Source organism: Chiloscyllium plagiosum, unplaced genomic scaffold (assembly GCF_037043375.1).
Source record: "Chiloscyllium plagiosum isolate Xiang-an unplaced genomic scaffold, Cpla_swu_hap1 HiC_scaffold_28, whole genome shotgun sequence".
Lineage (NCBI taxonomy): Eukaryota > Metazoa > Chordata > Chondrichthyes > Orectolobiformes > Hemiscylliidae > Chiloscyllium > Chiloscyllium plagiosum.
In genome coordinates, this window is record NW_028270166.1 from 14,363,223 (window position 1) to 14,388,041 (window position 24,819).

A 24,819-nucleotide genomic window follows, 5' to 3' on the forward strand; every position below is an offset into this window, starting at 1 on the left:
CCCCTGCTGACTGTGATATATGTAAATGACTTGGATGAAAATATAGATGTGTGGGTTAGTAAGTGTGCAGACGACACAAAGATTGGTGGAGTTGTGGTTAGTGTAGAAGGTTGTCAAAGGATACAATGGGATATAGATCAGTTACAGATATGGGCAGAAAAGTGGCAGATGGAACTTAGTCTGGGTAAGTGTGAGGTGCTGCACTTTGGGAGACCAAAAGTTAAGGAAAACTATACAGTTAATGGCAGGACCCTGAACAGCATTGATGTACAGAGGAATCTTGGGGTTCAAGTCCATAGCTCCCTGAAAGTGGCCATGCAAGAAGATAAGATGGTAAAAAAGGCATATGACCTATTTGCCTTTATTGATCAGGAATTGAGTACAAGAGTCAGAATGTCATGTTGCAGCTTTATTAAATTTTGGTAAGGTCATACTTAGAGTACTGCATTCAATTGTGGTCACTACATTGGGGAAAGGACATGGGTGCTTTAGAGAGGTTGCAGAAGAGGTTTACCGGGATGCTGCTGGATTAGAGGGTATGAGCTATAATGAGAAGCTAGAGAAACTTGGGTTATTTTCTCTGGAGAGGCAGAAGCTGTGGGGAGACTTAATAGGAGTCTATAAAATTATGAGATCTATAATAAGATTGATAGTCAGAATCTTTTCCCCAGAATTGAAATGTCTAATAATAGGGTCATGCATTTAAGGTGAGAAGGGGAAAGTTCAAAGGAGATGTGAGGGGCAAGTTTTTTCCACAGAGAGTGGCAGTTACAATAAAGGCATTTAAGGGACTTTTAGATAAGCATATGAATATATAAGGAATGGAGGGATATGGACCAAGGGTAGGCAGAAGGGACTAGTTTAATTTGGCGTCATGCTTGGCACAACATTGTGGGCTGAAGGGCCTGTTTCTGTGCTGTACTGTTCAATGTTCACTGTACAAGCCCCACGACCCCCCAATTCTTCCCCCGCCCCTTTGTCTGCATTTCATTCTGGCTTCTGGAGTTTTCAGCCAACTCAGCTAAACGGAACCCTAACTCCTTACCTCCCCTCCCATCAGTGCTTCTTTTCTCCCTGAAATAACTCGGCAGAGGCTGGTATCCCACACCAAGTCACCCTTTATGTACATTTGAACAGTACAGAACCAGCTTTCAGAGTGAACCGAACCTCTCTATCTGTCCCAACACCTTCCACCCCGACCTCAAATTCACCTGGACAGTCTCAGATTCCTCCCTCCCCTTCCTCGACCTTTCTATTTCTATCTCAGGCGACCGAATCAACACGGACATCTACTACAAACCGACTGACTCCCACAGCTACCTGGACTACACCTCCTCCCATCCTGCCCCCTGTAAAAACGCCATCCCATTCTCCCAATTCCTTCGACTCCGCCGCATCTGCTCCCAGAAGGACCAGTTCCAAAAACGCACAACCCAGATGGCCTCCTTCTTCAAGGACCGCAATTTCCCCCCCGACGTGGTCGACGATGCCCTCCACCGCATCTCTTCCACTTCCCGCTCCTCCGCCCTTGAGCCCCGCCCCTCCAACCGCCACCAGGACAGAACCCCACTGGTCCTCACCTACCACTCCACCAATCTCCACGTACAGCGCATCATCCGCCGTCATTTCTGCTACCTCCAAACGGACCCCACCACCAGGGATATGTTTCCCTCCCCTCCCCTATCAGCATTCCGTAAAGACCACTCCCTCCGTGACTCCCTCGTCAGATCCACACCCCCCACCAACCCAACCTCCACTCCCGGCACCTTCCCCTGCAACCGCAGGAGGTGCAAGACTTGCGCCCACACCTCCCCCCTCACCTCCCTCCAAGGCCCCAAAGGAAACTTCCATATCCGCCACAGATTCACCTGCACCTCCACACACATCATCTATTGCATCCTCTGCACCCTATGTGGCCTCCTCTATATTGGGGAGACAGGCCGGCTACTTGCGGAGCGTTTCAGAGAACACCTCTGGGACACCCGGACCAACCAACCCAACCACCCTGTAGCTCAACATTTCAATTCCCCCTCCCACTCCACCAAGGATATGCAGGTCTTTGGACTCCTCCATCGTCAGACCACAACAAAACGACGGTTGGAGGAAGAACGCCTCATCTTCCGCCTAGGAACCCTCCAACCACAAGGGATGAGCTCGGATTTCACCAGTTTCCTCATTTCCCCTCCCCCCACCCTGTCTCAGTCAAATCCATTGAATCTTCTTCCCGACCTCTCCGCCCCCACCCCAGTCTGACCTATCACCCTCACCTTGACCTCTTTCCACCTATCACATTTCCGACGCCCCTCTCCCAAGTCCCTCCTCCCTACCTTTTATCTTAGCCTGCTGGACAAACTTTCCCCATTCCTGAAGAAGGGCTTATGCCCGAAACGTCGATTCTCCTGTTCCCTGGATGCTGCCTGACCAGCTGCGCTTTTCCAGCAACACATTTCCAGCTTTGATCTCCTGCATCTGCAGACCTCACTTTCTCCTCTCTATCTGTCAGCCAGGAATCCCTGATTGGACCAGGTTAACAGCCCCAGTCAGGGAACTCATATTCCATGAGGTCTACCTGGCTGATCTCATTACAATGACTACATCCCCCATCTTCAGAAGCCCCCACATAAAGAAGCCATCTCTTCGGTCACACATTCAGCTACTTGCACTATTTCCTGTTCAGCACCTGTTTGTGCTGCTGGATAATTACTGCATTAACAATGCTGTGTGTAAATATACCTGATAGTTGGAAACAGCTACTTTACAAAGCAGCCTCTCGAAATAAATAAGCAATTAAGTCAGTTTTTGGCGTATTTATGAAACCATGGAATCTTTAACATCAGACCAGACTGGACATTGGTTTAACATCTCATCTAAAAGACTGCACTTCTGACATTGCAGCACTCCCTAGCACTGTTCTGGAAGATCAGCTTAGATTTATGTGATTGAACCCACAACTGCCTGCCTCATAGGCAAGAATACTACCAATTGAGAATTAACTGATACTTTAATAATATAAGAAGATAATGCGTTAGGTCTTTAATGTTAACAGTTGTCATCTTTGGCTCACATGATTTGAATACACAACTCTTGCCTTCCCCCAGTACGAACAGCAAACTATTTTAGTCCTTTATAAACTTGTTTCTGTATAAGTGGGGCATTTCAATCTAATTCATTGAATCCTTTCAATGAAACGTTAAGAATTCTCAAATGCGACTCATTGGGCAGAATCCTATCAGGGTGTGGGAGCCCGGGTTATGGTACATATGTGTCAGAATTAGCCTTCATTTGCAGTGAGGGCTTGTCTAGACTTTGGGAGCAAATCACACTACCTGTGCAAATCACACTACCTGTGCAAATCACACTACCTGTGCATTTCACAGGTGACATGGTGAGAATCCTGCTTGGCATTGGCGAGCTGCCAATTGATGGTTGCTATTGGTTGTTAAATGACTTGTTTACAGCCCAACTGGCCTTGTTAATATTCTGTCTCCCAGTTTACCAAACAAGCCTGATGTCAGGAAAACACAAAAGAAACTTGAGTGAGCACTTAGCTGATCCAACCGCCCACCTACTCTGAGTGATCATGTTGGAAACTGGGCACCAACACATCAGGTCCTGCTCCACAGACACATGCACCCCAACACCCACAGACAGTGGAATCTAACATGGGTCAGCCTCTTAGACTCCTCATGGTACATCTCTGACCCACTTACAGGATGGCTTCTGCTAATCAAGTCTGCACCAACAACTCAACACATACAGCTCACGGACTGGACCAGGCTGCATCTCTGGCTCTTCGATCTCTGCCAGAGCATTCACTGAACTTGACCCTACCTGAATTCTTGCTGCGTCCCCACCTTGCATTGGTCCCTCAGACAAGACACCAGAACAGATTCTGGTGGAGGGTCACTCGACCCGAAACGGCAACTCTGATTTCTCTCCACAGATGCTCCAGACCTGCTGAACTTTGCCAGGAATTCCTGTTTTTTTTTCTCTGAGTTACAGAATTCACAATTCTTTTGATTTTATCTGTCACTGCCATCTTGACGTGCCATTTAGCTCAGAGCCAGAATGTGACACTAAACCAGGAAGCAGGTCATAGCTGTGAACAGGCCTCAGTCAAATCAAGTGGGAGTCGACATCTCTGAGGTATTCACAGTAAGTCAAGGGCTACTTCCAAGACAGGGACTACCCAGGGTATATCAGAGTCGGAACCCTCTCCACATAAGGATCAGCATTGGGATGTTGAGCAGCCCACCACCTGTTCTGACTCTTTCTGCATTCCAGTGGCTGTTTTCAACATAGAGTAGGAGAGACACATGTATCAAAGGAAATGAAAGTGAATGATACAGCTGATACTGTTGGTGCAGGTGGGGAGGTGGTCCGAGGGAGAGAATAGGCAATGCAGAGGGCACACAGAGTTAGAGGTCAGGAGTTGGGGTGGGTGAGTGTGAGTGAGGGAAGAGGTTGCAGGCAATAATGAGAGTGTTAAAGCATGAGCCTTGGCAAGAGGTGGATACAGTAGCAGAGATTGAGTGAGTGTCAGATATTGGAGAGAAGATGGTGGCAGAGTGGAGAAAGTCATTGACCTTCTTTAGAGTTGGATATTCCTCAAAATGGCTGACAATGCCTTAACCTGGGTGGCAACCTGGCACCAGGCTGGCAGTCTGGTGTCTTGGCCTTGACTGCTAGACTTGGGGCAAAAGGAAGTCCTGTCTCTGCACCACCAGATCCAAAAGGACACATTAGGACACTAATTTTCCCCTGTCTGCCATGTCCAGAGAAAATCTCAGCAACTGCACAGGGCAGCTCCAGTCTGACGTTGTTTGTCCAGGTACACAACAGTCCTTTAAAGATGGCGTGGGTGCAAGGGATGATGGTGAATTCCGGGAGATCCGCTAAGTGGCGATTTGTTCCAGAAACGGCCAGTGGTAAGATGGGCTCGAAATTGGATGTGAAAGATGGTGCTGACCAGGGAAGATAATCAAAGAGGAAGGTTCGTTGAAATATGATGAGAAAGCTCACCAGGCCCTCCAGTGAGAAACATTCCAAAAAACATCATACAACTCAGACATATCCAAAAAAATGTAAGATTCAGCCTGCTGTCTTTTCCCTTATGCTATGGAATAAAAAATTATTGTAACATTTAAAAATAGTCTGATCATCCAACATTTTACTTTTAACCTAACCTGAGTGAATCGGTGAACTGTCCATGACAATTTGATTCATTGCCTTTCTGTGAGGAAATATGTTATTGTCAAGTAAGCCAGACAAAGCGCTATATATTAGCACAATGTACATAATAAAGCACACTTGTTTTATCAAGTATTTAAAGACATCCTCTACTAAAATAGTGAAGGGCATAAATAATTAAATTCTAATGATGCAGCTGATATGCAGAGTTTGTCAAAGAGAAGACAAATGAAATGATTGACGGACTCATTGACCTGGGGATTTGGACATGTCAAGGCAGTTATTGATTGTTTTATTATTTCAAGAATGAATAATAAATCTCTATTCTGTATCTCACTTGACCCAGACTTTATGGACTTCAAGGCAAGAATTGCCTCTTGCAAATGCTCCATTCTCTAAGGTGTCAGTACTTTTATTGCAGTTTTCTGGTTGCCTAGTGAAATGACAAACATGGCATTTATTATAAAGGAATCCGCAGAGCTACTCCTCACTACTGAGGGAAACTTAGAATGTTTGCCATAAATTATTCATGGATGATATTTAATTACATTTTATTCAGCTGTGGCTCAGATCATTTGTGCCCCTCAATGAGAAAGTTGTGGATCCAAGTTCCTTAGAGACAGGAGAACATCGTCTAGACTAACAATGCAATGCTGAGGAGCGCTGGGCTATATTACACTGAGGCCCTGTTTACCCTCAGGCAAATTTAAAAGATCACAAGACAATGCACAGACAAGAGTAGGAGAATCTTCTCCAGTCTCTCAGTCAACATTTATCCCTCAATAATCATCATTAAAATCCATCACTTGGTTATCATCTTGATCACCTTCATGGAATTTTGCTGATTGCACTGTGTTTCCTGATAACACAGCAGTGGATACACTTCATTTGCTGCAAAGCACATTAGACCATCCTAAGCTTGTAGAAGACTCTTATAAATCTAATTTTTTCTTCAAGGATCAGTTATCCCTAAAGTATAAATGTTGAGCATTCACAAAACAAGTTCAATTAATAATTTCATGACCTTTTATGTGAATTTTCTGTCAGATGAACAAATATGTTGAATCATGCATTTTACTAATTTGGCTTACTTGTTCAAACAACAGTTTCAGAAACAAAGGGCAGTGTAAAACTGAAAGGTTCAGCTTGGCATTTTTAATATAATATGCAGCACCGTCCATCTACATAACGGCACTTCATCATCAATTGTAAAATTAACCTTGAGATGATTTCATGTGAAAGGTACAATGTAAATAGAAACATTTGTTTCTTGTTGTGATCAATTTCAGCACTGCAACGGACAGGAGTTAGCATCAAATCTATATTTGGATCAGAAATAGATTTCCCATGGACTTGTGTACACACCTGTTCCACAGCCACTTTGAGTCTCGACAAGGCACAGAAGAAAATTATTCTATCAAAATCTATCTTGACGCTATTCATACAATGTTTTTTTTTTGAGGTGCAGTCATTATTGTTTATACATATTTACAACTTGGAGAGTGAATCAAAAATGCTAGCCTGAATCAATCGAGAGTTCATTACATAGTGTGGCCATGACCAGTTTCTCGGAATATATAGGATTCTGAATATAAACAAACCTAGTAGTCAGTTTGCATGTATGATTCAGACCCATATACAGCAATATGACAAACAAGTAACAAATTAATTCTTATTTTCAGTGGTGCAGGTTGAGATAGAAATTACATTTCTTTCTCTCTGTCATTGCAAGTTTGCTGAAATTACATGTGACATTAACCTCATTTTTTTGTGCATTCACAGGACTTTCTCTCCACTTCTGAGGAAGCAACCTTGGCAGCATGAAAGCAGCTGCAAGAAATTAGTTGGACATCATCTCAGACTTGGGGGAGGACTCCAGGCATAGTTTAACATTTCAGCTGGGATAATCACCCCTTACAAGACATTGTTGCCTCAAGAACTGCAAATAAGTGTCAGGTTAGATTATGCTTTTAAATCCTGGTGTGCCTCAGACGAAATGACCTTTTGATTTAGCAGAGGAGTTCCTACCAATGAGGCAGCCTGAGCACTTTGAGTGCTCAGCTGTTAGTTAGATGATCACACCTACTTCTGACTGTGACTCAGATTCTTTTACCTCAGAGTAGGCTGGTTTAATAGTGCCAGGATGCTAAAATTAAACCCAGGATGCCTTCCATTTACTTGGAGATTGGAGGGGATGCTGAAATTGAGTCACTGGTTCTTGCAAACTTGGCATGATACAGACATAGACAACACTGAAGCAATTTGTCAGATCTGGCAGCATCTACGGAGAGAGAAACAGAGTTAACATTTTGAGTCTGGCATGACCCTTTCTCAGAACTGACATGACACTGACATGAGACAAAAAAAAACTGCAGATGTTGAAATACAAACTAGACAGGCAGGAGGCTGGAAGGACACAGCAAGCCAGGCAGCATCAGGAGGTGGAGAAGTCAATGCCTTCCACTGCTCCCTGCCACCAACCGGATCCATTCCTCCCACTGAACAACCAGGCCATTCCCTCTACCTCTCTTCACCTATGCTGAAAATGTGTTGCTGGAAAAGCGTAGCAGGTCAGGCAGCATCCAAGGAACAGGAGAATCGACGTTTCGGGCATGAGCCCTTCTTCAGGCTCATGCCCGAAACGTCAATTCTTCTGCTCCTTGGATGCTGCCTGACCTGCTGCGCTTTTCCAGCAACATATTTTCAGCTCTGATCTCCAGCATCTGCAGTCTTCACTTTCTCCTCTCTTCACCTATCCACACTTCACCACCCTGCTCTGCCACCCCCTTTATCTGCAGCTCCCCCCACACCCACCCCCAGTCCTGAAGAAGGGTTACACCCGAAACGTTGACTTCTCCACCTCCTGATGCTGCCTGGCCTGCTGTGTTCTTCCAGCCTCCTGCCTGCCTATATGACATTGACATGAAACAGAATTGGGAAACGAAAGCCACACCAACTTTCCATTCAGTGTGTGCAGACTGACGACAAAATGGGAGGAAGAATATATCCAATTATTGGTTTGAAAGCAATTCTAGAGTAAAATGCAGGTTCCTGCCGCTGATGTTTCCTTCTTTGTATTAGAACAATGGGTATCTGCAGGTGAGAGGTTTGCACATGACTGTAATGGCGACTCTGTCAGGGAGGTTCTGTCTTGACAAAACTCTTGAGAAGTCTCAGCACTGGAGTACAGGGTCTGGCAGCATTGCCAATCCCAAAGGTTCAATCAAACTGACCCCAATGTTGTTGCTCATCATTCATAAACATCGACAATGTGAAACCTGGTGCCACAATTCACACTGACAGTGCATTTAACACAGAATGTTGGTCCTTCGAAGCAACACTTTAATGTAAAAAATCTCTTAAGTTAGAATAAAATATTTGAGATAAATATAGGATATTTCCTCAAAAATAATATTTTGTTTTAATTGTTCCTGGGATCTGGGCAAATCTGACAATGGTTGTATTTACTTCCCCCTCTTAATTGGCCTGAGAATTTTTTGAAAAGTTCATTCAGTCAGGGGACCTGTGCTTCACTGGCTGGGCCAGCATTTATTTCCCATCCCTAATTATCCTTGAGAAGGTGGTGGCAAGTTGCCTTCTTGAACTGCTACAATCTAATTGGTGTAGCTACACCCATAGTTTTATTAGGCAGGGGTTCCAGTACTTTGACTCAACAACACAGAAGGAATGGCAATGTGTTTCCAAGGCAGGAATGGAGAGGAGCTCACAGATGATCGTGTTCCCATTTTTCTGCTGTCTATGTGCCACTAGATGGTAGAGGTCATGGATATGGAAGGCGCTCTTTCAGGAATCTTAGTCATTTTCTGCAGTGTGTTTTGTAGATGGTTCACAGTATTATTATTATTGAGCTGGAGAGAATGGATATTTGATGGACATGATGCCAATCAAGCAGGCTGGATGGTAGCAAGCTTCTTGAGAGTTGTTGGAGCTGCACTCATTCAGCACAAGCAAGTGGGGAGTATACTATCACCTGCCTGACTTGTGCCTTGTAGATGGTGGACAGGCTTTGGGAAGTCAGGAAGTGAGTTACCACAGTATTCCTAGCCTCTTACCTGCTCATGTAGCTTCAGTATTTATATGGTTAGTCTAGTTTAGTTCCTGAACCACTATAGCCTTTGTGCCACCAACCTTTGGTTGCTCAGTGTGACTGCCATTCAATAGTGTTAAATACGACACACAGCTAGCCGTCAAGCTGCTGCACACTGCAGAACCCACGAATCAGTCAGGTTTCGTGGACTGGCCATTCTAAATTGCCCATAGTGTCGAGGGATGTGCAGGCTAGGTGGATTATTCATGGTAAACACAGGGATAGGGTAGGGGGATTGGTCTGGGTGGGTTGTGTCAGTGAGGACTCAATGGGCCAAATGGCCTGTGCCCACACTGTAGAGATTCTATGATATGTTCACTGGAAACCTCGATGAGTACAGAAAGATTTAATTGCATAACATCTTATCACATTATTATCTTTTCAGGTCAAAGGAGTTTTCCCTAGTGGCCAGATCAATATTAATCTTTCAACCAACAGTACTTAAGAAAGACTTTTTGGCCATTATAACACACTGTTTGTATAATCTTCTTTTACTCAAAATGGCTGCATTGATTCAAGCAATACAACAGTGAATTAATTATAAAGTACTGCAGTGTATATGAACACATCTGGAATTCATAGGGTGCAGCTTATAAATGTCAGTTCTTTGTTCCGTGATGATCTTTAGTTTATTGATGTAGGTTGAGGGAAGTACGTTGACCTGGTTTTTTCTTACTCAAAACAGTCCCAGGGGACCTTTGACGTGCACCCGAGCAGGCAGACAGTGCTTTGGTTTCATACTGCAATGAAAGTGGCATCTGTAACTGTGGTGTTCTGTCACTGCTGAGTCAGCCTGTGTCTTAGATTCCAGAGAGGTAATTTACCACCATCACCTCCTGACTAAGAGGCAAGAGGGCTACCTATTTAACCACAACTGACACTACTTTAAGACAACTTTTCTCTCGTGACATTAGTCAGATCCTTTAAAACTGATAAAGCAACGAGTGATCATTTCATGTTAACGTTTACTATTAGGTTAATTGAAGATTAAATCTTCTCGATGTGAAAAATGTCACACTATATGTGGCATTGAACTCTTTGTAAAAGCAGCAAGAACAGGAAGATAGTATATAGAGAAACAGAAGAACATCAGACAAAACTGAAGGAACAAGGTCTCCTCCAGCACAGTTATTTTCCAATTGACCTGGTGAGAAGTCGGAAGGAGAGAGCTCCAGTTGCCATAGCAAATCTGTGAACCACGTCTTTTATCGCTTGTATTTACATGATATTGGTCACTCAATTATTAGCTTTGATTCAGTGCCTAAGTGGAGCTATGATTAACAAGTGACAATGATCGATCATCGACAGACTACAAGCTACTTAAGAGAATATTAACTTCAATTTTTCCTCTGTTAATTAATGAAACAAAAAACCTTTTATGAACTTTGATGCGATAGATGGTCTTGGTCATATTTCTCCAGTGTTAGGCTTACACATGAGGAAAATTGTTAAATGTTGTCAATAGTAGAATTGTAATGAAGTGACAAGTGCGATCGAACAAATAAAAGACAAGATTAGAAAGAAGAAGCGTTTTGTCCAAATCTTCTCAATGCCTGAAAAACACACCTAGAGCATGCTTGTGTGAGAAAGGGTTAGATTTGGTTGAGAAACATTTCTTGGATTAGAAGCTTGCTAAATTCCCTCACAGGATTCTCACATGATGAATAGTCACTTAGACCAAGTATTTAATGCTTCCAAGTTATTGCTGAGTTGTACTAAATGCACTTAGAACAATCATAGAGGTCAACAGCACATAAAGTGTCCTTCAAATCTGAACCTAATTCTAAAGCTATTTTTCAGCACTTGGCCTATAGCCTTGTATGCCTTGGTATTGCAAGTGTTCATCCAAATACTTCTTATATGTTTTGAGGGTGTCTGCCTCTACCTTTGTACAGGCAGTGTGTTCCAGATCCTCTCCAACCTTTGAGTAAAAATGTATTTCCTCATATCCCCTCGAAACCTCCTGCCTCTTCCTTTAAATCTATGCCCCCTTGTCATTGATCCCTCCACCAAAGGGAAATTCCCTTCCTATCTATCCTATCTATGCCCATCATAATTTTCTACATCTTAATCTGTTCCACCTCAGCCTCCTCCACTCCAAGGAAAGCAACCTCAGTCTACCAATCTCTCTTCATAACTAAAACTCTCCAGCCCAGGCAACATCCTAGTAAATCTTTGCACCCTGTCCAGTGCAATCATATCCCTACTATAACATGCATTCCAGAACTGTGCACAATGCAGCGAGAGTACATTTAAAAGGTCCACAGTACCTGATTTGGTAGATTTGTTAGAAGAGATACTGTGTAAATATAGGGAATACATAATTTTTTTTAACAGTTCCTCTATGGAGTGATATAGACTCGTGAAAATTAACGTCATTTTGACTCTAACGAGAAGGAGTGAAGTGATCATTCCTGAGGGCAGGAGGAGCAGGGCACCATCTCAAACCAAGCAAGTGTGGACGGAGGATGCTGAGAAACCCCAGTAACTTTGTGGCCTCTTAAACCTGAAAACATTCACAGAGAATTCAGGACCTGAGAAAGATGGAGAAGCTGATTGGCAGAACACTCTCAGGCACTGGATTCTGACTCACCCGGCATATTCCTGCATAGCAACCACTGAGGAGAACACATCTTTGCAGCTCTACTCATTCTTCTTTCTGAAAGTATCTCACACCCCCAGGCAAGCAGTGAACAATCAAACTCAGTCTTATCTTATGCCCTTTCACATCATGCCTCACTGTCACTCTGCACAAAAGGTTTCCATCCCTACTCTCTGCCTGAGGCATTACCAGTGCTGTCACCTCTCTATCTTTGCAAAAGGATGAGAGCACACTATTTGGCAACAAGCAGACATGTGGGATGGAAAGGCAAGGGCTGGGAATTAGCCATCCAGTGATAGTCTCCTGGTTGACCACTGACAATGCATGTCCACTTGCTCCACCTGCGAGGGGGAATCCTGTTCCTGATGACTGCAGAGGCTGGAAGTTACCTGCCATGGGAGCCTGCAGCTCCTACTGGCCGTGAGAGCCTCCCTTCCAGTCATGAGAGTCTGAGGTTCCTGAGGCACTGGATTGAGAAATGTGATCATCTGGCTGTAGGCCCTGTGTTGGCGGTTTCTCTCCTGGAGGGTCACGAGGCCGATGTAATGGCAATGGGTGTTGCTAGTGCTCTTCTTGCTGGCACTTTTAGTGGTGGTGTGATCTCTGCTCCTGAACCTCAGCAGAAGCGGCAGACAAAGGTTCATTGGCTATTTCTAGACAATAGTGAAGGCTGGCATAACAGAAGGGCAGCTGAAGGTGGGGTTGAAGTATCAGTCTAACAAAGCACTATCCAAGAAGTTGGCCATTGCCAATCAAACGGGGATGACAGTCTCCAAGACACAAAGTGCTTTGAATAGCAGTCACCCATTGGCCATGGTTGGAGGTCTATAGTGCAAATGATCAAAACCTTCCCAACTTGTTAATTTCCCTGTAGAATATCCTCCTGCTGTGCACTGTGCCATAATGTTCCTGACAGCATGCAAATAGGTCAGGAAACAGACTAGAAGCAAAATCAGAATTTATAAATGAATGATGAATGAATGATTTTATTGTCACATGTATTTCACAGTGAGAAAAAACAGTAAGGTACAGTGAAAAGCTTTTCCACTATTGTCACAACCTGGCACCATTTTGAATAGTTTTAAGAATAAGAAAAAGAAAGAAAGATATAGCTTAAAGAGATCAGTCCTGAGCCAACTCATTGTCAATGGTGCCATCTCTCCTTCACCACCTTGCCACATCTACACCGGATCCAACCAATGTTGAAGCTGCCACCCCCCAGGTGCCATCTTTCGCTGCTCTCCACCATTCTCCTCTGTCACTGCCTGTGGCGGACCCATCAAAGTCAGAGTTGCATCTCACCACCAAGCCTACCTCGTTGATGTCGCTGTGATACCCTTCCGCCACCACTTTGCTTCTTCCAGTGCCAGACCCAACCAACGATGATGTTGAATTCAGTTTTATAATTTAGTTCTAATCTACTGGCCCTTTGGAGATCCCCACTTTGCTCAGGGCAAGACACAAAAGCATGAGATCATATCAGGACTCTGTCCCAAAATCATGTTCCCACTCAACTCACCCTCAATCCATCTCTGTCAGGCTGGGGAAATTCCCTCAACAATCTAAAGAGAGGAAACATAAAGTAGCAGAGAGGGAGAAAGCAAGAAGATAGATAGACTGGCGACTCAAAATATCAACTAACAAGAAAGAAACACGTGATATGTTTCTGCAAACAATTCCTGTGGAAAACCCAAAAATCATAAAATAAAAATGACAAAGGCAAAAATAACAATGAGAAATGGATGAAGTGAGAAACAATTTGAAGGATAGAGAGTAAAAATGAGATGGGATAGGAAGTTAGAAAACGAAGCATTAGGATAAAAATGGGTTGTGAGTGCTGTTAAATGAAAACACTTAAAGCACTTGTACTAATTTTGTCTCACCCCTACTTTAGCAGAGAGGCATTGAGAATGTTAAACAGCGAAGAACTTAATTGGAATCTGTGAAATCATTAAATGTAACAACAGTGACATATTGTTCAAATTTATGGAAGAGGAATATTTAGGAAGATCTTTCAAAGGGCCAGCACAGATACGATGGAAGGAATGGCGTCCTACTGCGCTGTAGGATTCCATAAAAATAGCTGAAAATTGGTTTTAATTAAATAAAACATAAGGAAAGAGTGCTGACTTAAACATCTTACAGCAAATGTTTCTGCTGGACATTCTGGATAGTTAGATGCTCGGTATATTTGGGTGAGTGAAGTGTTAATAAAAAGATAAGGATTTGCATTTATATAGCACTTCTCATGATATATTGAAGTAGTTTGTAGCCAAAGAAGTCCTATTGAAATGTAATGAAGGAAAGACTGCAGTCAATGTCTGACAATGAATAATGACCTGATAATCTTCTTTTGGAATGTCTGATTGAGGGGCAATAGACAATAGACAATAGGTGCAGGAGTAGGCCATTCTGCCCTTCGAGCCTGAACCACCATTCATTATGATCATGGCTGATCATCCTCAATCAGTATTGTGTTCTTGCCTTATCTCCATAACAGTTGATTCCACTATCCTTGAGAGCTCTATCCAACTCTTTCTTCAATGAATCCAGAGACTGGGCCTCCACTGCCTTGTGGGGCAGAGCATTCCACACAGCCACCACTTTCTGGGTGAAGAAGTTTCTCCTCATCTCTGTCCTAAATGGCCTACCCCTTATTTTTAAACTGTGTCCTCTGGTTCGGGACTCACCCATCAGCGGAAACATGTTTCCTGCCTCCAGAGTGTCCAATCCTTTAATAATCTTATACGTCTCAATCAGATCTCCTCTCAGTATTCTAAACTCAAGGGTATACAAGCCCAGTCGCTCCAATCTTTCAACATAAGATAGTCCCGCCATTCCAGGAATTGACCTCGTGAACCTACACTGCACTCCCTCAATAGCCAGAATGTCTTTCTTCAAATTTGGAGATCAGAACTGCACACAAAATTCCAGGTGTGGTCTCACCAGGGCCCTGTACAGCTGCGGAAGAACCTCTTTGCTTCTATACTCAATCCCTCTTGTTATGAAGGCCAGCATGCTATAAGCTTTCTTCACTACCTGCTGTACCTGCATGCTTGCCTTCATTGACTGGTGTACAAGAACACCCAGATCTCTCTGTACTGGCCCTTTACTTAACTTGACTCCATTTAGGTAGTAATCTGCCTTCCTGTTCTTGCCACCAAAGTGGATAACCATACATTTATCCACATTAAACTGCATCTGCCATGCATCTGTCCACTCACCTAACCTGTCCAGGTCCCCTATAATCTCCTAACATCCTCCTCACATTTCACCCTGCCACCCAGCTTTGTATCATCAGCAAATTTGCTAATGTTACTATTAATACCATCTTCTATATCATGAATACATATTGTGAAAAGCTGCGGTCCCAGCACTGATCCCTGCGGTACCCCACTGGTCACCGCCTGCCATTCCGAAAGGGAGCCATTTATCACTACTCTTTGTTTCCTATCAGCCAACCAATTTCAATCCAAGTCAGTACTTTGCCCCCAATACCATGCGCCCTAGGTTTGCTCACTAAATACCATGCGCCCATGCGGCAAATAAAAACAAGCAAAAGGTTGGAAGAACACAGCAAGCCAGGCAGCATCAGGAGGTGGAGAAGTCTACGTTTCAAGTATAACCCTTCTTCAGAACTGAGGGTGTGGGTAAGGTGAGCTGCAGATAAAGGGGGTGGCGGGAGCAGGGTGATGAAGTGGGGATAGGTGAAGCATCTGCAGTTGTGTTTATCGCTAACCATGGGGCAAATGTTCGCCAGGACACTAGGGAGATTTCCCCTGTCCTTCAAAATAGTGACAGTAGCATCGGGCTTTTCAAGGGGTTTTCGTGGTGAGGCCTAATGAGAGTTTTCAGGCTATTTCTCCAAATCCACCTCATTAACTACCAACCACGCCCCTGTGGCGTGTCTCAAGTGTGATTTCAGCCTTACCTTATCACTGTTCTCAGAACAACTCACCACTCAGCAGATATCCGCCAAAAGACTGGCATCTTTAACAGCCATTGTGCACCTTGATGAGCATTAAAATTCTGGAACTGCTTGCTGAATCAAGAATGGAGTCTGAGCATGTTGAGGGAGTGGAAGATGGCCTTGTCATTTTTCAACAGAGACCTTCAGGTTCCGGTGGACAGGGTGGTCCAAGGAAGAGGGATTGTCTTCCTGGAGGATTGGCAGAACAGGACATATCACCGGGCCACACCAGCCTGGTCTGAGCCAGCCACCAGGGTCAGTGCCATCTCCAGGTTGAGGAGGAACAGCCAGCAATGCTGAAAGAAGTTCAGTGACTTTCACCACTGCACCAGTGTGCCACACTGTTCTCTCTGCTACCTCACACTCACTGTATGTCCCGCTGCTCTGATTTCCCACCCAGGCTCATGCTCTGACACTCTAGCTATTACAAGCAACCTTGTCCTTCACACTGTGTCTCCGCAGTCCATTCCACCCTGGACATGAGGGAGCTGCTATGAAAAGACATTAAGATATCAAATCTGGCCCAAGACGCGGATAGCTTCTGAAGGTGTCTCTGTAAAAAAGGGTCTACTCTCTATCTAACAATGCGCAATCTGATATAGAACCAGTTGACTCTCATACAAAATGTCTAAAATGGAAAGCAGTCCATTTCCTTGGAACCTACAAATTTCAGAACTCCTGCGTTGTGCTGAATTGTGTTCAAAGGAGGACATGATGATAAGAGGTTTAGACATAATGCCCCTGAATCATCTATCTGCACTGCCTTTGAACATAGCTCAATATTGGGAGTGCTAATTTACTCCTACATGTAGTGAGTAATTGATTGGTTCAACCAATTTCTACACGTTTAAAGGTTAGAACACAATTGATGAGAAATGCCAGTTTAAAAATCAGAAATTTTCTTCAAATGAACAACAAAAATGCTGCCATGCTTCAAAACTTCACAGAGAAATACTTCTACTGACTCTCTTAATGAAAGCAAATAGGTAATATATAATTTAAAAAGAAAAAAAAATTCTACTTCAGATGCAGCTGAACTTCCCTTTCTATTCAGCTGCAAATGAGCTGGTTTTGAAATTGCCTGAGTTACTATTTTTACCAATGTAAATAAGACTGACAATGTGACCATAATCTAATTTAACATCAAACAGAGCCCAGTTCAGGCAAATTAATGGGCTTTACTTCAAACTGTCAAAGTCACTCATAATATACCACAATGGAAATAACCACTCTCATTTCTAATTTTTTCAAAGCTTCAAGAAACAAAAATGCAAAATATATTCTTTTTCTCATTTATGTTTTGTTCCACCTCAGTCTTTTGCCAATCGCAACTACAAAGTTCTTTCATTTATTTTCAGTTTTCCGCTTTTCAATTTAGCTATCGTTTGCTATCTGAGATTACAATGACAGTCACTGTGAAGGCTTGTTGGCAATGCCAAACAAAATCAATGCAAGTTGAAACAAGGCAATCTATAATGGCCGTTGTCATGGTGGAAATTATGTCAATTCATCACACTCTTGATTTATCTTGTGTGCAAATGGAGGGACATTTGCATAGGAAACATCATTAACCCTATTTTGTAAAATCTACTTGTTTCCTGTCACCAAAACATGCATTCAGATGATAAAACAAAGAAAAGAGCTAGATGTTTAACAACATTATTTTTATAGCAGGGAGACCAGAACTGCATGCAGTATTCCAAAAGTGGCCAAACCAATATTCTGTACAGCTGCAACACGATATCCCATTTCCTATACTCAATGCACTGACCAATAAAGGCAAGCATACTAGATGCCTTCTTCACTACAATGTGAGAGCTAAAGGAATCTCATATCTTTAGAATCATAGAATCCCTATGGTGTGGAAGCAGGACAAACTGGCCCATCAAGTCTACACCAACTCCCTAAAGAGAGCCCACCTAAACAAATCCCTCTACCCTATCACTCTGCATTCCCCCATAGCTGCACATCCCTGGACACTATTGGCAATTTATCATGGCCAGTCCACCTAACCTGCATATCTTTGGACTGTGGGAGAAAAGCAGAGCACCCGGAGGAAACCCATCCAGACACAGGGGGAATGTGTAAATTCCACACAGACAATCAACTGTGGGTGGAACTGAACGCAGGTCCCTGATGTGTGAGGCAGTAGTGCTAACCACTGAGCCACCATGCCAACCTAGGCCTTGGCAATTCAAGGCATGGCTATCAATGGTAAAGCAATTAAAGGAAGCCAGAATTAGAAAAGCATAGAAATGTAATTGGTCTGGAGGAGAACACTATGAATGATGGGTGACCGGCTATTAAGCAATATGAAAACAATGGATGAAGATGTTCAAAATGGGGTCATGCCATCTTGTGATCCAATGGAAGTCAACAAGCAGCAGAAGGGTGACAGGGGAGTTGATCCACATGAGGATACAGCCAGCAGAGTTTGGGTGATGCAAAGTTTAGCTTAGTACAACACATACTCAAACCCCATTGGCTGGGTTTTATGGGATAAGAGGGAGGTGGGTGTTGCCCCCTTGCCCTACCATCTCCCCACCCTACAAAAAATAGAAGAAAGGTTCATTCAAAACCAATCAGCTTTTAAAAGGCCTGTTTCTCAGTGGATAGGAAGTCTAACCATTGAGTGAGGTTGTTTGGCAGTTTACCCAATCCGGGTCAGACCAGATCTTAGTATGGACAAGGAGGCTCACAAGGAACATCCATGACATCTTGGCACAGGTAAGTGTGTTTTAAAGGCAAGCAAAGATTGGGGAGTGTAAATATCTGGGGTGAGGGGAATGGGTTATAGTAGCCAAGCAGGGAGGAACAAAGAGGGGAGAATCCTGTTGATGTGCACAAGGCTCCTTGTGAATGATATGCACACTCTTCCTCCTTGTATTTTCCACCAGAATTGTAACAAAACAGGGCTCAGATGCTGACACATCTTCCACTATCTAATGGTTTCTAACCAAGCAGTTCGGCGATGCTATGACACACCTCTGGAGCAGGTAGGACTTGACCCCAGATCTCCTGGCTCACAGGTAGGGACACTGTAACTGCACTCCAAGAGTTCTCCCTTCTGATCCCGATATTCTCTAATCCATCCATATAGCGATCTTATGACATACCTTTGAAGCAGGTAGGACTTGAACCCAGGCCTCCTGGCCCAGAAGTCAGGTCATTACCACCATGCCACAAAAGCTCTCCACTAAGTGTTTTATGACAATTGAGGCTCAATGAATACATTAAGTGGGCAATAATTGACCAATTAAGACCCTCATTAAGGTTGAAGAGTGGATGGGCAAAGTGGGCACGTTACTACCCCCTACATCAATGGGAACAAGTCAGGGTGGGCAGGGAGGCAGCATGCTGGGCGTCTGACATATTTTGTGCTCTCCCTCACTGAAAACACACATGGTGCGAGGCTGCCAAATCCAGCCTTGTGACTTACAGCAGACTATGAACCAGTCTCTCAGACTGCCAAGTGGATGGATGAGAAACTTTTATGGATGTATTTCTCCATCAGTGCAGCTTAAAGACAAAGGACTAATGGTCCATTCTAGATAACTAGGTAAAAACAATGACTGCAGATGCTGGAAACCAGATTCTGGATCAGTGGTGCTGGAAGAGCACAGCAATTCAGGCAGCATCCGACGAGCAGCAAAATCGACGTTTCGGGCAAAAGCCCTTCATCAGGAATAAAGGCAGAGAGCCTGAAGCGTGGAGAGATAAGCTAGAGGAGGGTGGGGGTGGGGAGAAAGTAGCATAGAGTACAATAGGTGAGTGGGGGAGGAGATAAAGGTGATAGGTCAGGGAGGAGAGGGCGGAGTGGATAGGTGGAAAAGGAGCTAGGCAGGTCGGACAAGTCCGGACAAGTCAAGGGGACAGTGCGGAGCTGGAAGTTTGAAACTAGGGTGAGGTGGGGGAAGGGGAAATGAGGAAGCTGTTGAAGTCCTCCTAGCAGAGCGCTTTAGGGAACATCTCCGAGACATCCGCACCAATCAACCAAACCGCCCCGTGGCCCAACATTTCAACTCCCCCTCCCACTCTGCCGAGGACATGGAGGTCCTGGGCCTCTTTCACTGCCGCTCCCTCACCACCAGACGTCTGGAGGAAGAACGCCTCATCTTCCGCCTCAGAACACTTCAACCCCAGGGCATCAATATGGACTTCAACAGCTTCCTCATTTCCCCTTCCCCCACCTCATCCTAGTTTTAAACTTCCAGCTCCGCACTGTCCCCTTGACTTGTCCGGACTTGTCCGACCTGACTAGCTCCTTTTCCACCTATCCACTCCACCCTCTCCTCCCTGACCTATCACCTTCATCTCCTCCCCCACTCACCTATTGTACTCCATGCTACTTTCTCCCCACCCCCACCCTCCTCTAGCATCTCGGATGCTGCCTGACCTGCTGTGCTTTGCCAGCACAAGAGTGATGAACATGTGGAATTCTCTGCAACAGAAAAGAGTTGAGGCCAAAATATTGAATGTTTTCAAGAAGGAGATAGATATTAAGATATTTATAGGTTACATAAATATTTAGCCTTAGGGATCAAATGGCATGGAGAGAAAGCAGGAACAGGATACTGAGTAGATGATCAACTACAATCATTGAATGTCACAACAGCCTTAGAGGGCTGAATGACTTATTCCTGCTTCTATTTTCTATGTTTTTTTATTGCACTGAGAAAGAAATAGTCAAGAAGAAGGGTGTATTCTCTGTAGCTAACTAAGTTAAAGGTAATAGCTACTTAAAATAAAAAGCATGTGTTTTCACAAGCATTAGTGGCTGGTCAGAATATAGGATTGAATGGAAAATGAAACAGCAAGCTAGAAAGCAAAAAACAAACTATCAGATAGGTTTTACAAGTATTTGAAAAAGAAAAAAAAACTAAGTAAAGTGAGCATCAATCTGCTAGACAGTGAGTCTGGGGAAATAATCATAAAACAAAGAAATGACAGATGTTTTGTGTTTGTCTTCACTGCAGGGGACACCATTCACATCCCAGAAATAAGTGTAAATCGATGTGAAAAGGAGGGAAAGATCTGAACATAAATAGTAAAATACTACTAAGAAAATTATTGGAACCAAACAAGTCCGTAGATCCTAATAGATCTCATCATCGGGTCTTAAAGGGTGTAACTAAAGAAGTAGTGGATGCTTTGATTTTAACATTTCAAAATTCTTTACATTTTGGAAAGGTTCCATTAGATTGGAAAATAATGAACGTAACAGTTCCATTCAAGAAAGGAGGGAGATAGAAAACAAGAATATTCAGTAGAGTTAGCTTAATACCTTTCATCAGGAAGATGATAGAATCTATTATCAATGAGTTTATAGCAGGGCACTTAGAAAATCCCAGTGCAATCAGGCAGAGCCAACATGATTTAGTGAAAGAGAACTCACTTTTCATTTTTTTTTTAGAATTCCCTGAGGAAGTAAGAAACAACATGGATAAAGGGGAACATATGGATATGGTGTTTTTTGGTTTCCAGAAGGCATTTGATAAGACTCCATGTCCAAGGTTACCAGACAAAGTAAAAGCCCACTGCACTGGGCACATTTCAGCATGGATTGAGGATTGGTTAACTAACAGGAAATGGAGAGTAGACATTATTGGGTCACTCCACCAAGGACATGCAGGGGATCTTTCCATATCCGCCACAAATTCACCTGCACCTCCACACACATCATTTATTCCATCCGCTGCACCCGATGTGGCCTCCTCTATATTGGGGAGACAGGCCGCCTACTTGCGGAACGTTTCAGAGAACACCTCTGGGACACCCAGACCAACCAACCCAACCACCCCATGGCTCAACATTTCAACTCCCCCTCCCACTCCACCAAGGACATGCAGGTCCTTGGACTCCTCCAGCGCCAGACCATAGCAACACAATGGCTGGAGGAAGAGCACCTCATCTTCCACCTAGGAACCCTCCAACCACAAGGGATGAACTCATATTTCTCTAGTTTCCTCATTTCCCCTCCCCCCACCTTGTCTCAGTCAAATCCCTCGAACTCAGCACCACCTTCCTAACCTGCAATTTTCTTCCTGACCTCTCCGCCTCCACCACCACTCCGGCCTATCACCCTCACCTTGACCTCCTTCCACCTATCACATTTCCAACACCCCTCCCCCAAGTCCCTCCTCCCTACCTTTTATCTTAGCCTGCTGGACACAGTTTCCTCATTCCTGAAGAAGGGCTCATGCCCGAAACATCGATTCTCTCCTGTTCCTTGGATGCTGCCTGACCTGCTGTGCTTTTCCAGCAACACATTTTCAGCATTATTGGGTCATTTTCAAGTTGGCAAGTTGGAGTGGCACAGGGAGCAATCTGGTACTTCAGGAAAGTATTTTGTGAAGAGAACATAAGGAGTGTACAAACTGATTTAGATAGGTTAAATGAGTAGACAAAAACATGATATATGCAGTTAAAGAAGGAAAATGTGAACATATCCATTTTGGCAGGAAGGATAATAAAGCAATATACTGTTTAAATGGAGGGAGAACTCTGAGGTACAGAGGAAATTGGATGTCATGGTATATGAATCACAAAAAAAAACAGGCACAGCAAGTGATTAGAAATCCATGTGGAAAGTTGTCGTTCATTGCAAGGGGAATGGAATATAAAACTAGACTTGTTATGTTTCAGCTTCACAGGGCATTTGGTGAGGGCCACATCTAGGATACTGTGTGCAATTTTGCTTTCCTATTTTAAGAAACAGACTTAATTCCATTGGAAGTTCAAAAATCATTCACTCGATTGATCCTGGGATGGATGTTGGATGGATGGATGGGGGTGACAGGGACAGGGGGTGATATCTTACGAGGAAAGTTAGTTGGACTGGGCCTCTGTCAGTTGGGACTTTGAATGAGAATTAGAATCATATGAAACATATAAGATGCCGGGGGAAGAGGCTGTTGTGGTGTAATGGTAATGTTCCCTAACTCATCAGCCAGAAAGCTTGGGTTTAAGTCTCATCTGCTCCTGAAGAATGTCATATCATGTCTGAACAGATTGATTGAACATAGACATGGAGAAACATGGAAATATTTTCAAAATGTTTGACGAAAATCCTGAGGGAATATAAGAGGATGGATACTGAAGGCATTTTTTTACCTGTGAGAAACTAAATGAGTTATGTTTGTTCATTGTAAAGATTTATTTTTAATTTTTCCATTTATTTGGATTGAAATCGGAGGAGGACTGTTTTAGAAACCAAGAACTGTGGAAGGGATTGCTGCACTTTATAAAAACACGCCAGCAGCCCCTATTGTAGATGCTACTTATACTGTTGGTTTTGCCAATCATTCTCTACCTTCTGCAATAAAGTGAAAAGTACCTGGAAGAGAGAGATCAACTAAAGTCCTCACAGGCAACAGGATAATTTCAAAGAACCTTGGAAACAGCACTCATTGAACTGCCTTCCCAGGTTTCCCCCCAGCCATGACATCAATGTTTATTCTGTGTCTATCTGCAAGTATGTGGAAGCTTTAGAAGGGGGCTAGAGTTTTAGCTGGTAGTTATATGTCGACAGTTCATAATTGTTTACCTGGAGCTAGAATCTGTTTATTTGTAATAAGTAGCGATTGTTGTTAAAAACAGAAACCTGGTCTGTACTTTCTGTAAACCTGGGTCTAAATAAATCAGATAAATTGGGGAATTTTGCATCCTTTGATAAAATCTTTAACTTTGTGATGAGTCTGGGAATAGTGGGGCTTGATTTCCATTCAATTTGAGTTGGATTTATTGTTGTTGCATGTCCCAAGATACAGTGAAAAGTGTTGTTTTGCATGCTATACAGGGAGATTGTACCATACAAAGTGCATCAGGGTAGCAGAACAGAGTGCAGAATACACTCTGTTACAGCCACATAGAAGAAACAGAGAGAGAGATCAGAGTTAACATTTGAGAGATCTGTGCAAACATCTGATAACGGGGGGGAAGAAGCTGTTCTTGAATCTGTTCGTAAAGGTATACAAACTTCTATACCTTCTGCCCGATGGAAGAGGGTGGAAGAGAGGAGAACCAGAGTAGGAGGGGTCTTCATTTATGTTGGTTGCTTTCCTGAGGCAGTGGGAAGTATAGATGGAGTCAATGCATGGAAGGTTGGTTTACATGACGGACTGGGCTGTGTCCACAATTCTCTGCAATTTTTTTGTGGTCTTTGGAAGAACAGTTGCAATAATGAAGTATGACATGACAGGATCTGGGCATCCCTGGCTCTGTCAGCATGATGTACCAATCCCTAATCGCCTAGAAGACACTTAAGAGTCAAGCATACAAATACACACAAATAAATGGATCTATCTCTCCGAATATTATTCTACATTTTTTATCCATTGAGTTGCATTTTATTATTTTCTCCACTAAAGGTATTACAACAAGACCTGGCATGTAGATAGAGTGTGGTCCAGATAAAAAAAAGATTAGTGTTTGGTAAAAGTTCGGATTTCAGTGCAGGAATATTTTGGAAGGATCCCGTTAACATTGGGAGATGGAGTGGATTGACATTGTTTGAAATTGAGAGTTGCTGGATTTTGAAAGTTGTTTTAAAAGTTTTGAAAGGTTTTGAATGTGGTGGATTGTCCCACTTGTCAAAATGTGAGCAGAATTTTCAGGGCAGGTTGTTGGATATGGATTGACTTGAGGTCAATTTTTGGTTTACCTTTGTAGCTACATAACTTCAACCAGACAGGGAAAAGCCTTAAGGAAGAATTATGTAATTGTGATAATGTTGAGATAACAAAGCTTAGAGGTGGCATGTGTTCTACTGGGTATCTTGCCAAAGGATTCTTTCCCAAAGGATGTTAGTGAACAAGAAGGTGTATGAAATGACCATAGACAGTAGTTGCAAGCTCAGCAATAGGGTGGTTTTTAATTAAAGAGTTTTAATAAATTCAAATTTCACCCTCTATCATGGTGGAATTCAAACCCATACATAGTATCATAGAA